This window comes from Myotis myotis, unplaced genomic scaffold, assembly GCF_014108235.1.
Source record: "Myotis myotis isolate mMyoMyo1 unplaced genomic scaffold, mMyoMyo1.p scaffold_m19_p_5, whole genome shotgun sequence".
NCBI lineage: Eukaryota > Metazoa > Chordata > Mammalia > Chiroptera > Vespertilionidae > Myotis > Myotis myotis.
The window spans coordinates 28,613,074-28,625,806 of record NW_023416357.1 but is presented as its reverse complement, the minus strand read 5'-3'; positions in this window follow the sequence as shown (position 1 = coordinate 28,625,806).

The window sequence follows — 12,733 nt, the reverse complement described above, 5'->3', positions numbered from 1 at the left end:
TGGCCAGTGTCCTGTTTTCTGCAGGACCTAAGGCTTCTGCTGTATCAGGATCACCCATAGGGTGAGTGAAGCACAGTGGTGGGTGAGCCTCTCTCTGCAGCATCCAGGAGCCGCAGGTGGGGCCCAGGATTTGCATCTCTCACAGGTTCCAGGTGAGGCTACTGCTGGAGGTATAGGGTGTTCACTGAGAGGGGCTGCGTAGTGGATGCGCCACGCTGCTCGACTTAACGGCACATTTCACATGTTTCATCACTGGTTCATTTGCTATTGATTTACATGTGTAAAACCCAAATATTTACCAGTAAATTATACATATGGTATTATGTTAGGCTCATACTAGAGACAAATCATTTAGTTTTAAAAGTTTATAAACACCTATGGAAGGTGTCAATTTTCATAACCCAGCACAAAGTACAATTTGTTCTGCAGAAAGTACTAGTATACTTACTCTGTGACTTTTTCTGAGAGCGAGATGCTTCATTTATGCTGAGAAAATATTTTTTAAAATCCAAACTACAAGATAGGACTGTTGAAGTGGTCATAGATCTAGCTTAATTTTAAAATTTTCATCCACAACCCTTATTGAAAGCTATAAAGATTGTGGTACAGACAAAATAAATTATTATTTACTTGGATATTAAGAAGACTTGTTTTTTGACCTTTCTTACGTGGCACATTTTAAGTGTAGTTAAGGTTTCTATGACAACTGTAACCCATGCATTTCCCCCCAAACTTGCATAAGTCCCTCTTACTTGGTCATTTGAATACAGAACTCATTTAAATTCTCAAAACCACATTCTGAGCCTGAAAACTTTCCAGAGGTGCTTTGAAGAATCACACCTTATGCTCTCTTGACATTTCCAGGGGAACTGTGGACCGTGGTCTCTGCAACATGGTTTAACTCTCTGGCCCCTAGTTTTTAATTATTACTGAGGGAGGAAGCCTGGGGGAGGAAGTCCTGTAACACCCACCTCCCTCCCGAGCAGAGCTAATTAGTGCGCTGTGGCTAAATGACTGCCCCAGACAGTGGGGCCTGGGAGGAGGGTGCATGTAGACCAAGAAGGAAAAAAGAAGGAAAGCAGTTCAAGTGCATTATCATCCTGCCTGGACCCACCACGGGGTGCAGAACTGAAACAAAGCTCTGGGTTTACTTGGGTTTATTTAAATGAAAGACAAACGTGTTTCACATTGAAAAGCACATCTAAAAGGGTTATGGCATCTATGAGGTTTTTCAGCTATCTGCCAAAGTGGAGCGATAGGCTGCTCTTCCAGGCCTTCTGCATATTTTATGTCCGTCACCTCCTTAGACCCCAGCCGCGTGTCAGGAGAGCTGGGAATGGCAGCAGCGGCCCGAGAGCAGGCTGGCTGGCCTTGTCGTGATTTGCATGCTTGTTCCACAAATCCATCAGAATGGGTGTGAAGCGTGGATTTTCGCGAGTTCGGGGAAGTTTGTAAAAAAGGTGTTGTCTGTGTCAGGATATGACGGTGCTCCTCAGTGTGGAGAACAGGCTGAGGTCCGCCGATGAAATGTCCAGCCTCCTTCTCTCTCCCTCCCAGGAGAAAAGGAGGAGAAGTGGAAATTCAGGGTGGCACTTACTAGGAGCTCTGAGTCTACACAGCCATCCGTCTTCCTCACAGGTGAGAAAACAGGCAGGGACCTTAAGGTGCGTGTTCAAGTTCAAATGGTTGAATCATGAGTTTGTTAGAAAGCCTGTCAGTTACCTTCCTGCCTCCGATAGAAACCATGGAAGACATGGCTCTAGAGAGGCACCCACTCCTGGGAACCCTGCCTTTATTTCTCTGGACCAACAAAGGACGTCAAGCACTGACAGGGGCCTGTTTTTGTCACTGGTTTCTGTGTTTATGTTTATGTACAAGCACTGCCTTGCCAGGCTGTAAGCAGATGAAGATGAGGCCTGTTATTCATCCCCTGCACAAAGAGGAGCTTACCCAGAGTCCATAAACCACAGAGAAGGGGGATTGGAGACTCCGATGTGCAAAGCCCACAGCACAGGTGCCAGCAGAAGAGAGCCCCGCACCCACTCAGGGCTTCTGACGACCTTCCTGGGCTGCCAGCACCGAGTCCACGGGGGTCTGTTTCTGCACTTGCCACTCGGACATCATTACAGTGCCGCACGCTACTCCCCTGGCCGGGCCACTCTGAGGACGCCACGATAATGAGTCTCCCTGAGTGACGAGGCGAGGATTAGTTCTTAATAAGCTTAGAGTTCATCACAGGCACTATCCTGCAAAGTCTCCGAACATCCAGAGTTTTCATACACGACTTCCTCTTTTCCAAGCCCTGGCCCCAGAGGACAGCTTCCTGAGCAGGGTAGTCATCCTCTGCCGACTGGAGCGCAGGTCGAGTCCCAGCTAATCCAGTCCACATGACCACAAGGCGACCCAGTAATTCCTGATTTAGTGTCATTGCTTTACTGCTATGAGTAGATTAAATACCCGTTTTCTTCATATTGAATTAACAGTATGTTTTGCTGAAAATACACTTCCTGGTTGTCTTCTCTCTGCCTTTTGTCCCTGGCTCCTTGTCTTCCTTCTCTCCTCGTGCCATCTTCTCTAGCATTTCACTATCCGCACCGCTGTTCCTTCCATCATATTCATCCTAACTGTCGTCTCACCCTGAGTCAGCCACCAAGAGCGGAACTCTGCCGGTAAGAACCTCCACCGCCCGAAAAGACCGAGGTTGCGGCTCCAGCGCCAGTGTGTGACCTCACACCCAGTTTGTGTGACCTCACACCCAGTTTGTGTGACCTCACATCCAGTTTGTGTGACCTCACAGACAACTCTAGGACACACTTTAATCTCTGAGTCAGTAAAGCCATTGTGATGGTTAATTTATGTGCGCCCAGATATTTGAGTAAATATTATTTTGGGTGTGTCTGTGAGGAGGTTTCTGATGATTAGCACTTGCATCGGTAGACTGAGAAAGCAGACCAACCTCCAGAGTGTGGGTGGGCATCTTTCCACCCAGTGAAGGCCTGGACAGAACAAAAAGGCCGAGTAAGGGGAGATTTGCTGCTTCTTCCTCTGCCTGTCATTGAGCTGGGGCATCAGTCATTTTCTGCCTTTGGACTTGGACTCAGACTAGAACTTATGTTATCAGCTCTCCTGATTCTCAGACCTTCAGACTTAGACTGGAACTTACACTGCTGGCGGCTCACCAGGGTCTAGCTTGTAGATCAACTGCCATCATTGGGCTGTGCAACCCTGGGGCAAATGATTCATTTTGTCTGGCATTCATATCAAATAAACAGGCACGCACACATACACACATACATACTACCTGTCTATACATTTATCACAGGTGATATAGTAACTGGTATTTAGTTTATCAATCCATATATAGGTTTTACATGGTCTATACAGCTCTGAATCTTGACATAAACAGGAAGAAAAGATGACAAAAGTCCCAGATCAGGGGTGGGCAAACTTTTTGACTCGAGGGCCACAATGGGTTCTTAAACTGGACTCAGAAGAAGGAGCTGCGGCCGTGTTTCCCGACGTTGCCATGTTAACACTGCTGCTGGTGAAGGAGCAGAGGGGAGAGCAAGAGAACCCTCCACTCTTTCGGCTCCGCGGGCCGGATAGAGCAACCGAACGGGCAGGATCCGGCCCGCGGGCCGTAGTTTGCCCACGGCTGTCCCAGACCCTAAGAGCCTCGGGCAAAACAGGGAATATTTAAGCATATTCTGTAAATTGTAGTTGGGTGACTTCTGTACACAGGCTAAATGCTAGGCAAGGGTAGTAATGTTGCCCCTAACTCAAGATTGTGGCAACAAGTCTTGAGAAACTAAAAATATTTATTTAAATGTTCAAGTTTACTTTGGAGTTAATTTCTACACCAGAAATCCAGTGCTTGGCCGTTTGCTCCCCACTGCTAGTACAGCTGCTAATTATTTTCTTTTTTCATTATTTTGAGAAGCCAGCAGGGCAGTTGGGGGATTAAAATCAGCACCTGCTCTTAAAGCGAAGTGGAGGGAAGAGAGGCAGGTCTTTTATTCCTGTATTCAATACTCAACAGGAAAGCTTTGTCTTTGCCATTGAGGTTGTTGGTCCTCGGGACACTCAGACAGGTAGTGCTCCCTATTCCTCCAGCGCCTTGGTTCTTACAACTGTAACTCCCAGAGAAGCAGGTGGCGAGGCAAAGGCCTTCTTGGCATTGGCAGGTCTATGACATGCTTCGAGTGGCCGTGCATGACAGGTGAGGGTGAAGCAGGAGTTTCCCAGCTGGGACCTGTTGTGGCCACCTTACATAGTGGCCTAAGGTGATGTTTGTCATCAATACCAGCTCTAGGCTGGGAAGTTGATCCGATGGCCCACTCACCAAGGTTAAAGGGCAATGTGACCCAGGGCACCCCGTTTTCCTGCAGCTGTGGCATTCCTGGATTAAACATGTGCCCTAGTGTGAATTGCTTGCCTTCCCTTCCAACCTGTTTGAAACAATGACCTTCTCACCAGGTCCCTCCTCACTGGGGACCTCTGTGGAAGAACCCAGAAAGGCAGCGTCTTCCTCTCTTCTGTGTCATCGTTGGCCTGGCCAGGACGGACTTCCAGTGAACCTTGGCTGAACTATACTGAGCTCTACCACCCTCTTCGCATCATGACCCTATCAATGGTGTTCATTCATCTTTCTCCAGTTCAGTCTGGCCAGCTCAGTATGGCGGGTGTAGTGGGGACCTCAGTCCTGCAGCACACCTTCCTTCAATGGGGATTCTCAGACCCTGCCTCTTGCCTTTTGCATTTACTCTGCCTATGGCTTCCATGACTTCTCTGCCCATGGGCCTTGATTAGGCTGCACTCTCAATTCAAACATTGCCTTAGACTTATAAGTGGATGGAATTTTACTCTTCTGAGCTCAGTTTTCTTATTGGCAGGAAAGGAGATAATAATTCCTAATGCAAAGTTGTATGAGAATGAGACATGATTATCTGTGAGATGCTCAACCATTGTGCATTTCCCTCCCCTCTTCTGTCTGGACCTCATAATGTCTGAATTTATCTGGCTTTTGCTACTCTCACCACCATCATGCATTTTATGTGAGCTGCCAGGAATCTCTGTAGAGCACAGCTCTGAGGATGAAATTGTCCTATAAAAACCTTCACTGTCCCCTGCTCCCAACCAGGAGTGAAAGTTACTCATTCCTACTGCTGACACCTCAAGGTGGAGCTTACAGCTTCTTCTCCCCTTGTTCCAGCCTCCAGCAGAGCTGCGCTCCATAGAGTTGCCTCATCATTGCCTGTGTCGGCACCTCTGTCAGGAATTTCCCAAATCTGGATTGTACAGGAGCTTCCTCCACCCTGGCTGCCAACACACCTCCCATCCTTCCAGGCTGAGCTCAGCGGTCCCTCTGCAGGGAGAGGCTGCCATGCTGCATATTTAACTGGTTGCGGCTTTCAAGCTACATCTTATGCGATGCTGTAGTATGTGTTATCTTCCCACCTGACTGGATTATAAATACCCGAGGTTAATGTCTGCAGTTTACTCATCTTTATAATCCCACAGTGTCTAGCCTGTAACAGACTCTCAATAAACATCTGCTAAACATGACTCAAATCTGTCTGCTCAACAAAGGCCAACATCTTTCTCTGCAGCAACGGCACCTAAGTGATCATTAGCCCCATTTCTTAGTCACAGACGTGGGTCACTGGCAAATGGATAAGAGTATGAGATTCACAGTGAGATACCAGATTAAGCGAAATGACTGATGCTCACAAAATCTTGGCCCCGTTCAGGTTCAGACACAATCTCATTTAAGATGGGGGTTAAGAAAATGACATGCTATTTTCAGAGCATTTTGGAAGGAGGACTTTGTGGGAACTGGCTAAAAAGACTAACTCACTTGCTGATGATCCTCACTACATTGCATTCCTCCCATGGTTCCCCATCCAAACTCCATAGTCATATATTTGAAGTAAATGAATTATTTAAACAATAAGATACTCTCTATTAATTTCTTACTTTGGTTTATTGGTTGACTAAAGCAATTACAGGGCCCAGGGTGGGACTTACAGAAGAGGGACCAAGATGTACCTCTTGTCATAGGTGCCTCTGTATTGCAGGATTAGAGATTTTTATACAGTGTACCAAGGAATTGTCAGAACATTAAGGACGCTGTAATGACCAACACTTTTCTCCTATGTTAATGCAGGAAAGACAACAGGATGGCACAATGCTGACCTGCACAGTAAGCCTAACACAGCTCACATTTTTTCTGTAACACGTTTTATTATAGGTACTTGCAAATAGTGCTGTGATCATTAAAAAGCCGTGATATTGTCCAGACTGGTTTGGCTCAGTGGATACAGCATCAGCCTGTGGACTGAAGGGTCCCGGGTTCAATTCCGGTCAAGGGCATGTACCTTGGTTGCGGTCACATCCCCAGCAGTAGGTGTGCAGGAGGCAGCTGATCAATGTTTCTCATAGATGTTTCTAACTCTCTATGCCGCTCCCTTCCTCTCTGTAAAAAAATCAATAAAATATATTTAAAAAAATAAAATACCAGTAAAAAAATAAAATTAAAAAGCTGTGATATTAAAAATACATAAGAATTAGCTTTGAGTAGGTGCAAAATATTAGAAGTATTTGAGTAGCATATAATTCACTGCTGTGGAAGATTATGACATAAAGTTATCTATAAAGCTGGCCAGTATGCACAATTAAAGCTGGGTTTAATGACAAGGAAATAAGATGGTTTTAAGTAAGAAAATTAACTCAGGCTGTGAAAGTGGCATTAGTGTGTTGCATTTCTAGTGAATATCTTGCTGAGTGGTTGTCTGGTCTTTGAGCACTCTCCCTCTTCTCCATCACCAACCCACTGACTTTGAGCCCTGTATTCTCTCACGGGGCCATTATCCTCACCTTCTTCCTCATCTTATCTGCATGTTCTCCTTATTCCCATTTATCCTTAGATCGATTTGTAAACACATCTGCTTGTCTCATCAATGGCTTTCGTCATCCACCCAGACCATTCCAAGTCCTGAAATTTCATTCAAAGTTTTTATAGACTGATTCCAACTCAGTTGACCCAACAAGCCCCTAAGACCACATATGCCACATCAGCTAGTGGTGTGGACCCATTGTCTGAGCACAGAAACCAGAATGTTTATTGACAAACCAATTGAAAACAGATCTAATGGTTTAGCAATGCCACATCTACATCCACATTTATATATATCTTCTCTTTTGTACATTATGTGATTCCACTTCCTTCCTCTCTTTGAGGAACCACAAAACCATTGTGTCCATCCCCCTCCCTCTCTGTCTCAACTTCTCTGCTCCCCCAGGAGGAAGGGTCTGCTCTCAGTTTCAAGCTTGGAACTGCTTATCTGTGGCTTCCTCTGCATATCTATATCTATTACCATGGCAACATTTTTACCTCCAACTCAGGTGGCTGGCTTTTCATTTGTGCTAGATTTTCAACAAGTGATCACGATAATAGCAGTATGGTGCCCACCATTCACCAGTGCCTTCTATGCTCTAAATTATTTTTCTAAGAATTTTACATATATTATTTGATCTCAAATATTTAATTTAAAATGTTTAATTATTCTCATTTACACTTAGGTGACTGTTGCTTTTCCAAGGTTGTATGAAAGTAAGAACTGGGCATGAGACTTGAACTTGAGTTTGGCGGTCCAGTATGTGCTAGAACCATGGTGCTACATTATCGGACTTCCTTGCAGCTTCTTGACTTCTGGGAGCCATGCTGATGGATGAGTGTTACCAGGGCGTCACATGTCCTCACATGTTCAGTATAGCTCTGGTTTGCACTTGTCTTGGAATCTTTATTAAAATTGTTCTTGTTCACTCCCCAAAGTGTCCTGGTTTTTATGATAAATTATAAGGTCGCTTGAGGCATTCTCCATAAGCCTGTGTCTCAGTTTCCCATCTAGTTTTGGTTTCTCTGTGCTCACCACGTGTGTCAGTGACAGAGCCAGTGAGAGAGCCCAGGTCTGCTACCAGAAGACAGTCTTTTCAGGTGTGCTTCCCTTGGGTCTCAAATAGGGAGGTTGATATTTACTGGAACTTAAATTCATCCTTGGGCTCCTAAGTTTGTGAGATTCTAGTATCAACATTGTTTCCATGATAACTTGTGGCAGACATGCCCTAAGGTGACTCCCAATGAGTCTTGCCCTTGTGTAATCTCCTCCCTTAAGTATGGGTGAAACCTTCCATTTGATTCTAACCAATTGGATATGACAAATATGTTGAGATGTCACTCCCATAATGAGGTTAGCAGACTGGAGTTCGACTCCCTGTGGCTCTAAAGATGTGAGCTGCCATGCTGTGTGAGGACCATATGACAAGAGACTTTTGTGAACTCTTGGAGATGAGAGTGGTTCTCAGCTGACATCTAGCAAGAAAACAGCGACTTCCATCCCACGTTTCAAGGACATGATCTGCCACTCACCTGGTGTAGCCTGGAGGGCATCCTTCTCCAGCTGAGTCTCTGAGGCACCTGGTCAACATCTAGATTGTAGCTCGGTGAGGTGCTGAATCAGAGAATTCCACTGATCTATGTTCACATTTATGACCTACAATAACTGTGAGATCATAATTAGGTGCTGTTTTAAGCCACTGACTTTGTGTAATTATTACACAGCATAGAAGCCTCACATAAATGTCATCACTGAGAAACCTTGGAGATGTACTTAGGGAACAAGGTTGAGAGTCCAACTTCTGAGTTTAAATCTTGGCTCCACCACTTACCAGCTGTGTGAACTTGGCAAATTAGTAATATGCTTAGTTTAACACTCCAATGACTCTATTCGTCAGGCATAGGCAGTAATGCTACCTGTGGTCATTATGCTGTGAGGAATAAATGCCTTTAAATAAACACACATGTAGTAAGCACTAAATAAATGTTAGCTTTTGATACCTACATGGAAAAGGTATGTATCATAATAAACATTCTGAGTTGTTGATTTGGAAAAAATATACATGTTTGAACTCTCACAGATTACTTGATTTGATCTTATTCTTCTCAATGAGATTTAGTGCTAAGTACTGTGCAAACAGCATTAAAAATATACTTCTCCACCTTCTAGTTTACAATTTAAAGAAGAGACATTGAAGCAAATACACAGATAAAAATATGAAACAAATGTGTAAAATTAGTGCAAACAAAACATAATTAAGGACAATGTCTTTATGTGAATTTTATTTTCCTAAAATTTCAATATCAAATACTATGTTCCAGTGTCTTTAATGTGCACACTGGGTAGAATTTTTTTACACAGAAGATGAAGGGTGGGTTTTACGTTTGCTTAGGGATGACTTCATGTTCCTGACTGTTAAAGGCTGATGGGGAAGGTGGTTGCAGCAGTATGAGAGACGTCCCATAAGATGGCATTGGAGATCTCAATGTTTCTTGGGAGATGGAATTTTGCTCTTTAGCTCACAGGTCCACCAAGCAGTTCAGAGAATGACTGTCCCCCAGGGGGATAGTGACCGAGGTCCACGTGTGTCCCTTAAATTGGAAGCAATGAGTAAACACTGAACATACACAGAAGGTAGCTTTAAATAAGAAAATGACCCCAGGTTGAAACTGTCATTTTTAAAAGAAAAAAAGAATTACATTGAGAGATAAATTGTACACCTGATGCAGTGATATTTAATAGTTTTTGGTATGTTTTTGAATGGAGAAATCAAATAATAGTGATAGCTTATTTCATTGCCATAATTAAATGGTATTATTTACAGATATTATACACACTGCTTTGGAGAAATTAATTTAAGAAAGAATAAAAAATGCTTCAAAAACAGTGTAAATAAAATACAGTGGTTTATTTTCTTAAAAATATTTTTATCCTCACCCAAGGATATGATTAGTAAGGGAGAGGGGGAGAGAGAGAGAGAGAGAGAGAGAGAGAGAGAGAGAGAGAGAGAGAGAGAAACATCCATGTGAGATAGACATGGTGATCTGTTGCCTCCTATATGTGCCTCAACTGGGAATCGAACCCACAACCTTTTGGTGTATGAGAAGATGCTACAACTGACTGAGCCACCTGTCCAGGGATGTTTTCCTAAAATTTTAATATCAAATAATATGTTCCAGGTCGTTGAAAATTGTTTTAATTTACATATATTATTCCAAACAAAAGAGCAATTTAGGTTTATGAAATAAGCAGTGTATTCACCAAGATCAAGATGTTAGTATATATCTAGCACCACCCAATGATTGGATAAAGAAATACCAAGAGTATTCATGATATCTGTGCCAACTTTCTACATGTTGGGCATGGAACCAAGCATTACATGTTCTACTAGTCAATCACAGGTCTATGTGATACGGTCTATTAGACAAAACTAGAAGACCGCTGGCAGCTGGCTTTGGGCCGGCTCTGTTAACCTCTGCTCCTCGAAATACAGTCCAGCACCAGCAGCACCAGCAGTGCCCTAGAGCTTATTAGAAAAGCCCCATCTCAGGCTCCACTCCCACTGTGTCCACTGAATCAGAATCCACACAGTAACAAGCCCGCCAGTGATCCGTCTACACATCAGGATTTCTGTGTACGCTAACGTAATTCAATGCACAAAATGCTTTTATAGTTAAAAAAGAAATTCTCCCTGCATTTGTTTAGTGCTTTGGAGTTGAACCAATGCTTCCAAGCATATGATTTTCTTTATCATCGTGTATTTCAGAGACATTTGAGGAAACTGAGGCTGATCCTTCTGCCTGTGGCAGTGGCACCCTGAGAACTCCCATGGGAGTCTTTGGATGTATGCAGACCCTTCTCTGCAGTGCAGCCTATTTGTGAATATCTTTGTTCCCACATATGTGCAAACAGAAGAGGCTGAGTCAAACCTCAGAAGGGGCCAGTGGATTGGAAGTCCTATGAGACAGTCAAGATGGGTCACTTGTTGCCTGTCCCTGTGAAAATGCGATCAAATCCTTGCCTGCTCAGGGCCGCCAGCCAAGCATGTACACTTTCAGCGAAGCCACTCGGGGTGCCAACGCTGAAAGAGAGCTGCTCCTTTCAAATGGCTAATTGTGACTCCATAATTTAGATGTATTACATCCCGAAACCCTTAATCTTTGCACATTTTCTTTAGGAACTTCAAATACTAGGCTATTCCCAAAATAGACATTTCTAAATACGCTGTCTGTTTCTGATTGTCTCCCTCTTGACCCAGTCATCCACTACAGTTCAACCACGGCGTGCCCTCATGATGGTCCTGGGTAGCCATGGCCTGTAGACTGTGTACCTTCACCTTCTGTGCAATCTGCTGACCACCACAGGTTCCTGGCAGTTGTCAATTACTTCTGGTGCTCGAACAAGATTCCTTGGCATTTAAAAGATTTTTTGTTTCCCTCTTTCTATTTCCTCTGTGCAGGCCTCAGGCAGTTCTTCATTGTATCCTTCCAATGTCTGAGGGATGTCTACTCTGCCCCAGGCCTTCAAGCTGTACTCACAGTGGCCCATGGAATCTGTCCAATCCTCCATGAGGATTCATTTAACTCAATCCCATCAAGAGATGGACAGAGAGGCTCTGGGGAACAAGGGAGAGTGCCTGTTTCCCAGCACAATGCACAAAAACAGGGATAAGGGCTGGCAAATGAATACAATGAGGAACGCCAGGTATGGTGCCTAGTCCCTGACTCTGAGAGAAAGAAAGCAGGTTTACAACGAGCAGCTTCATCTGTTGAGTAGAAACAGCTGCTTGTCTTCTTGGTTCATGGTCCACCCTGTCCCTGTGGTGATCATGGTGGCCACTCCAACCAGTGTGGGTCACAGAGTATAATGGGATCATCAGAACACGCGGCCTCCTGTTAGGAGTGTGGGTGCGTGCACACGTGCACACGTGTATGTACACATGTGCACGCACAGGCATGTACACACAGGCATTCACATACATGCATGCACAGAGGCCATTCCTTCATCCCCTGTGCTCCAGAGAAGCCTGGCAGCACCCGTAACAGATCACCTATCTCCCTCCGATGCTGCTGGTTCTCACCACCTTTGATTCAACGTGCAGTTTCTTCCCTGCCAAGTAGGGCTGCCAGCCGACAGGGTGGTTGATGAGCTGGCAGCCCAGAATGTCATTAGGGGCCCAGGGGACGGAGCCCGGACTACTCAGGTGCGTAGAACAGCGCGGCTACCCTGAGCGGCGCCAGGGCCGCCGATGGCTTCTCTTTCACCGATTCCCCTCAAAGTGGTATTGAAAGTAGGCGCTTAATGATAATGAATTGAATTGTTTCTTCTAAAGTGGACTGACTGGCAGAATTCTGGAAACCAAGAGATCCCCTGTGCTGGCTAGGAAAACAGAAGTAATTGGATTACACAGAGAAAATAGGATAAAGATTCATTAAAATTACAGTAACAGGCTGTGATTAACGAGCCGGTGCGAGCGCCGCTTCAGGCCCGTGAGGCCCGCCTGCTCCTCGTGCTCCCTTTCCTCTCGGTCCAGGGCAACGCTTCCAGTTTCCCCGAAGCTTCTTTTCTTGTCCTTTCTTTCTTATTATCAGTTTTCAAAAATACTTTAATGCAGTTAAGACCTTCCAGATGGAAACCATTTTTTATCTTTATCATTAGAATCTGTATTTCTGGACATTCTAAAGGAAAGCTGACCAGTCCCAGGCAGAGGCAGACCCAGTGTGCCATCTCTCTTCACCCAATGGTCCGGGTGTGCTCACAGGGACTTGGTTTGTATTACCACCTCCACACACTGGGAGCATCCAACTCCCATTTAAGGGGACATGTTGGAAAGGCCC